This window comes from Oryctolagus cuniculus, chromosome X (assembly GCF_051225735.1).
Source record: "Oryctolagus cuniculus isolate XC-2025 breed Fujian yellow rabbit chromosome X, ASM5122573v1, whole genome shotgun sequence".
Taxonomy (NCBI): Eukaryota; Metazoa; Chordata; class Mammalia; order Lagomorpha; family Leporidae; genus Oryctolagus; species Oryctolagus cuniculus.
The window spans coordinates 54,978,349-54,986,180 of NC_142888.1; positions in this window are offsets into that span (position 1 = coordinate 54,978,349).

A 7,832-nucleotide genomic window follows, 5' to 3' on the forward strand; every position below is an offset into this window, starting at 1 on the left:
AAGAGCTCAATAGATCAAATGACAAACACATTAGAGAGCCTTAAAAACAGAATGGGTGAAGCAGAAGAGAGAATATCGGACTTAGAAGATAGAGCACAGGAAAACATACAGTCAAACCAAAGAAAAGAAGAGGAAATTAGAAATCTAAAAAATATTGTTGGGAATCTACAGGATACTATTAAAAAAATCAACATTCGGGTTCTAGGAGTTCCTGAAGGCATGGAGAGAGAGAAAGGATTAGAAGGCCTTTTTAGTGAGATACTAGCAGAGAACTTTCCGGGTTTGGAGAAGGACAGAGACATCCTAGTACAGGAAGCTCATAGAACCCCCAGTAAACATGACCAAAAGAGATCCTCACCACGACATGTGGTAATTAAACTCACCACAGTGAAACATAAAGAAAAGATCCTAAAATGTGCAAGAGAGAAACGTCAGATTACTCTCAGAGGATCTCCAATCAGACTCACAGCAGACTTCTCATCAGAAACACTACAGGCTAGGAGGGAATGGCGAGACATAGCACAGGTGCTTAGAGAGAAAAATTGCCAGCCCAGAATATTATATCCTGCTAAGCTCACATTTGTGAATGAAGGTGAAATAAAGACCTTTCATAGCAAACAGAAATTGAAAGACTTTGTGGCCACTCGTCCGGCCCTGCAAAAGATACTTAAAGATGTGCTACACTCAGAAACACAGAAACAGGGCCATCAATATGAAAGAAGGGAAAGGAAGAACACCTACCAGTAAAAGAGCATGGGAAGCTCAAAGCATATACTAGAAAATATCTCCGGGAAAATGGCAGGGCAAAGTCACTATGTATCAATAGTCACATTAAACGTGAATGGCCTGAACTGTCCAGTTAAAAGACACAGACTGGCTGACTGGCTTAAGGAACAACACCCAACTATTTGTTGCCTACAAGAAACACATCTCTCTAACAAGGATGCATGCAGACTGAAAGTGAAAGGTTGGAAAAAGATATTCCATGCCAATAAAAACCAAAAAAAAGCAGGTGTAGCCATATTAATATCAGACAAAATAAACTTTAATACAAAAACTGTTAAGAGAGACAAAGAGGGGCACTATATAATGATTAAGGGTTCAATTCAACAGGAAGATGTAACTATTATAAATGTATATGCACCTAATTACAGGGCACTGGTCTATTTAAAAGATATGTTAAGGGACTTAAAGGGAGACTTAGACTCCAATACAATAGTACTGGGGGACTTCAATACTCCACTCTCAGAAATAGACAGATCAACAGGACAGAAGATCAACAAGGAAACAGCAGATTTAATCGACACTATTGCCCAAATGGATCTAACACATATCTACAGAACTTTCAATCCTACATCTAAAGACTTTACATTCTTCTCAGCAGTGCATGGAACCTTCTCTAGGATTGATCACATACTAGGCCATAATGCAAGTCTCAGCAAATTCAAAAGAATTAGAATCATACCATGCAGCTTCTCAGACCACAGTGGAATGAAGCTGGAAATTAGCAACTCAGGAAATCCCAGAAAGTATGCAAACACATGGAGACTGAACAACATGCTCCTGAATGAACACTGGGTCATTCAAGAAATCAAAAGAGAAATCAAAAACTTTCTGGAAGTAAATGAGGATAACAACACAACATATCAAAACTTATGGGATATGGCAAAAGCAGTATTGAGAGGCAAATTTATAGCAATAGGGGCCTATATCAAGAAATTGGAAAGGTACCAAATAAATGAGCTTTCAGCGCATCTCAAGGACCTAGAAAAACTGCAGCAAACCAGACCCAAATCTAGTAGGAGAAGAGAAATAATTAAAATCAGAGAAGAAATCAACAGGAGTGAATCCAAAAAAAATTACAAAATATCAGCCAAGTGAAGAGCTGGTTTTTTGAAAAAATAAACAAAATTGACACCCCATTGGCCCAACTAACTAAAAAAAGAAGAGAAAAGACCCAAATCAATAAAATCAGAGATGAAAAAGGAAACATAACAACAGACACCACAGAAATAAAAAGAATCATCAGAAATTATTACAAGGACTTGTATGCCAGCAAACAGGGAAACCTATCAGAAATGGATAGATTCCTGGACACATGCAATCTACCTAAATTGAACCATGAAGACATAGAAAACCTAAATAGACCCATAACTGAAACAGAAATTGAAACCGTAATAAAGGCCCTCCCAACAAAGAAAAGCCCAGGACCAGATGGATTCACTGCTGAATTCTACCAGGCATTTAAAGAAGAACTGACTCCATTTCTTCTCAAACTATTCAGAACAATCGAAAAAGAGGGAATCCTCCCAAATTCTTTCTATGAAGCCAGCATCACCTTAATCCCTAAACCAGAGAAAGATGCAGCACTGAAAGAAAATTATAGACCAATATCCCTGATTAATATAGATGCAAAAATCCTCAATAAAATTCTGGCCAATAGAATACAACAACACATCAGGAAAATCATCCACCCAGACCAAGTGGGATTTATCCCTGGTATGCAGGGATGGTTCAACATTCGGAAATCAATCAATGTGATTCACCACATTAACAGACTGCAGAAGAAAAACCATATGATTATCTCAATAGATGCAGAGAAAGCATTCGATAAGATTCAACACCCTTTCATGATGAAAACTCTAAGCAAATTGGGTATAGAAGGAACATTCCTCAATATAATCAAAGCAATTTATGAAAAGCCCACAGCCAGCATCCTATTGAATGGGGAAAAGTTGGAAGCATTTCCACCGAGATCTGGCACCAGGCAGGGATGCCCACTCTCACCACTGCTATTTAACATAGTTCTGGAAGTTTTAGCCACAGCCATCAGACAAGAAAAAGAAATTAAAGGAATACAAATTGAGAAGGAAGAAGTCAAACTATCCCTCTTTGCAGACGATATGATTTTTTACTTAGGGGATCCAAAGAACTCTACTAAGAGACTATTGGAACTCATAGAGGAGTTTGGCAAAGTGGCAGGATATAAAATCAATGCACAAAAATCAACAGCCTTTGTATACACAAGCAATGCCATGACTGAGAAAGAACTGCTAAGATCAATCCCATTCACAATAGCTACAAAAACAATCAAATACCTTGGAATAAACTTAACCAAGGACGTTAAAGATCTCTACGATGAAAATTACAAAACCTTAAAGAAAGAAATAGAAGAGGATACCAAAAAATGGAAAAATCTTCCATGCTCATGGATTGGAAGAATCAACATCATCAAAATGTCCATTCTCCCAAAAGCAATTTATAGATTCAATGCAATACCAATCAAGATACCAAAGACATTCTTCGCAGATCTAGAAAAAATGATGCTGAAATTCATATGGAGGCACAAGAGACCTCGAATAGCTAAAGCAATCTTGTACAACAAAAACAAAGCCGGAGGCATCACAATACCAGACTTCAGGACATACTACAGGGCAGTTGTAATCAAAACAGCATGGTGCTGGTACAGGAACAGATGGATAGACCAGTGGAACAGAATTGAAACACCAGAAGTCAACCCAAACATCTACAGCCAACTTATATTTGATCAAGGATCTAAAACCAATTCCTGGAGCAGGGAGAGTCTATTCAATAAATGGTGCTGGGAAAACTGGATTTCCACGTGCAGAAGCATGAAGCAAGACCCCTACCTTACACCTTACACAAAAATCCACTCAACGTGGATTAAAGACCTACATCTACGACCTGACACCATCAAATTATTAGAGAACATTGGAGAAACCCTTCAAGATATTGGCACAGGCAAAGAATTTCTCGAAAAGCCCCGGGAGGCACAGGCAGTCAAAGCCAAAATCAACTATTGGGATTGCATCAAATTGAGAAGTTTCTGTACTGCAAAAGAAACAGTCAGGAGAGTGAAGAGACAACCGACAGAATGGGAAAAAATATTTGCAAACTATGCAACAGATAAAGGGTTAATAACCAGAATCTACAAAGAGATCAAGAAACTCCACAAAAACAAAACCAACAACCCACTTATGAGATGGGCCAAGGACCTCAATAGACATTTTTCAAAAGAGGAAATCCAAATGGCCAACAGGCACATGAAAAAATGTTCAAGGTCACTAGCAATCAGGGAAATGCAAATCAAAACCACAATGAGGTTTCATCTCACCCCGGTTAGAATGGCTCACATACAGAAATATACCAACAACAGATGCTGGTGAGGATGTGAGGAAAAAGGGACACTAACCCACTGTTTGTGGGAATGCAAACTGGGCAAGCCACTATGGAAGTCAGTCTGGAGATTCCTCAGAAACCTGAAGATAACCCTACCGTTCGACCCAGCCATCCTACTCCTTGGGATTTACCCAAAGGAATTTAAATTGGCAAACAAAAAAGCTGTCTGAACCCTAATGTTTATTGCAGCACAATTCACAATAGCCAAGACCTGGAACCAACCTAAATGCCCATCAACGGTAGACTAGATAAAGAGATTATGGGATATGTACTCTTTAGAATACTATACCACAGTAAGAATCAACGAAATCCAGTCATTTGCAACAAAATGGAGGAATCTGGAACACATCATGCTGAGTGAAATAAGCCAGTCCCAAAGGGACAAATACCATATGTTCTCTCTGATGGGTGACAACTGACTGAACACCAAAAAGGAAACCTGTTGAAGTGAAATGGACACTATGAGAAATGGTGACTTGATCAGCATAGCCCTGACTGTTAATGAACAACTTAATACGTTATCCCTCTTAGCAGTTTTTTTGGTCTGTTCTACTTAATATGACTGGTTTAATTCTGTAATTATCACACAGTTATTCTTAAGTGTTGAAATTTAACTGAAATGTGATCCCTGTTAAACGTAAGAGTGGGAATAAGAGAGGGAAGAGATGTACAATTTGGGACATGCTCAGGCTGACTTGCCCCAAATGGTAGAGTTAGAAACATACCAGGGGACTCCAATTCAATCCCATCAAGGTGGCATGTACCAATGCCATCTCACTAGTCCAAGTGATCAATTTCAGTGTGCAATTGATCATAATGAAAGGACTAAGAGTCAAAGGGAGCACATAAACAAGTCTAGTACCTGCTAATACTAACCAATAGAATAAATAAGGGGGAGAGTGATCCAACATAGGAAGCGAGATACTCAGCAGACTCATAGAATGGCGATGTCCTAAACAGCACTCTGGCCTCAGAATCAGCCCTAAAGGCATTCAGATCTGGCTGAAAAGCCCATGAGAGTATTTCACGCCTGGAAAGCCAAGACACTCTGGCAAAAAAAAAAAAAAAACACTAAATGAAAGATCTCTGAAAGATCTCTGTAAGTGAGATCCCAGTGGATAGAACAGGTCTTCAAAGAAAGAGGTACCTTTCTCTGAAGGGAGGAGAGAACCTCCACTTTGACTATGACCTTGTCTAAACAAGATAAGAGTCGGAGAACTCAAGGGGCTTCCATAGCCTTGGAAACTCATGACTGGAGCATAGGGAGATTACTGATGCCATAAACAGGAGTGTCAATTTGTAAAGTCAACAACAGGAGTCACTGTGCACTTACTCTTCATGTAGGATCTCTGTCCTTAATGTGCTGTACATTGAGACTTAATGCTATAACGAGTACTCAAACAGTATTGTTCACTTTGTGTTTCTATGGGGGTGCAAACTGTTGAAAGCTTTACTTAATGTATACTAAACTGATCTTCTGTAAAAAAAAAAAAAAGAAGAAGAAATTATCAATTCCCAACTTGACTCTCACTGGGATTAAACATGACAATAGGTCTGATCTGATTTCATCATCATTTAAAAAATCATCTATTATTTTTCACTTTATGTTTCTGTGTGGGAGCAAACTGTTGAAATCTTTACTTAATGGATGCTAAACTGATCTTCTGTATATAAAGAGAATCGAAAATGAATCTTGATGTTAATGGAAGGGGAGAAGGAGTGGGAGAGGGGAGGATTGCGGGTGGGAGGGACGTTATGGGGGGTAAGCCATTGTAATCCATAAGCCGTACTTTGGAAATTTATATTCAATTAATAAAAGTTAAAAAAAAGGACTTATTTTGTGTATCTGCTCTCCCACAATATGGCGCTGGGGAGGAGTAAACTTCTACACAGCTGCCTCTCGCCAATTTGACTGATAAGCTGCAGGAGCTGATCCTGCTCCTGATTGGAGGAGAGCAGCGTGCTCGGCGTGTGGGCAGCAGAGTTGGGATTGGTGGAAGAGGACTATAAAGGAGGAGAGAGACAACATGCACGAGGAACATCTGAAGGAACATCTGAGCAGCCCCAAGAGAGCCGGCCGGCGGTGTGCCGCTCCTCCGTGGAAGCGGGGAAAGTGGCAGGGGGAGCCGCCCCTCCACGGAGGTGGAGGGGTCAGCAGCCAACCCGAGAAGGACCAGCAGCAAACCCGGGAAGGGCCGAGCAGACAAAAGAACAGCGCAGGGTCCTGTGTCATTCCTCCACGAAGAGGGGGAGCGACAATATATAACATCGTTTTTATAATTTGTTTTTATTTAATAGACAGGTAGAGTTACAGACTGTGAGAGAGAGAGGGAGATAAAGAGAAAGGTCTTCCTTCCATGGTTCATCCCCCAAAAGGCCGCCACGGTCGAGCTGTGCCGATCCGAAGCCAGGAGCCAGGTGCTTCTTCCTGGTCTCCCGTGTGGGTGCAGGGGCCCAAGTGCTTGGGCCATCCTCCACTGCCTTCCTGGGCCACAGCAGAGAGCTGGACAGAAAGACGAGCAATTGAAAGTAGAACCCGGTATCCATATCAGATGCCGGCACCGCAGGCAGAAGATTAGCCATGTGAGCCACGGCACCGGCCTATATATAACATCTTAGAGAGCCCTTTAGTCTGAAATGATACCACCTATGATAGCATACACAAATTCTCCTATATGCCTTCGTCCAGTACTTGGGATACTTGAGATATTTCTTGTTGTAGACAACATCTTCATACATTGTGTGCACAAGACTGCCTAATTATAATTATTTTTATATATTTCCCTTTTAATTGTTATACAAGTGAAAAGATGGATTCATGGGTGTGCATTTGGGGCAGCAATTAGGTCACCTCTTGGGATGCTCACATCCCAAATAGGATTTACTGGGTTTGCACCTCGGCTTCAGTCCTGATTATATAGATTCCTCCTGGAGCCAGCGCTGTGGCACAGCGGGTTAAAGCCCTGGCCTGAAGCGCTGGCATCCCATATGGGCACCGGTTCTAGTCCCAACTGCTCCTCTTCCCATCCAGCTCTCTGCTATGGTCTGGGAAAGCAGTGGGAGATGGCCCAAGGCCTTGGGCCCCTGCACCTGCGTGGGAGACCCTGAAGAAGCTCCTGGCTTAGGATCAACGCAGCTCTGGTCGTTGCGGCCAATTGGGGAGTAAACCAGCGGATGGAACACCTCTCTCTGTGTCTCTCCCTCTCTCTATAACTCTTTCAAATAAATACAATAAATCTTAAAAATAATATTTCCTCCTGATGTTCATCGTGGGAGACAGCAAGTCTCACAAGGGCCTGAAATGCACCCTGGGGGCCTTTGTGAGAATGCTGTGTTGGAGTGTGGATGGGGATGGATGATAGAGAAATTTGCTTGCCATGGAATGGAAGCTGAAAATACACAGCTGCTTAGGAGCTGAAAACCAAAGGTGCAGAGAGAAGTCTGAATTCCATTGTTTCAAGTTTTTAGGGGGCAAAACTGGGCTAGGAGTAGGCAGGAGGTGTGTTTGGGGAATTCCTAATTTGCCAGAGGAGGGAGACCTGCAGGCAGCTTATGACAGGCACTTTCCAGCCGGAATTTGGTAATGGGAGAGTTTAGTGATATTTCCCACAAACCAAAAATGTGAGCTTTTC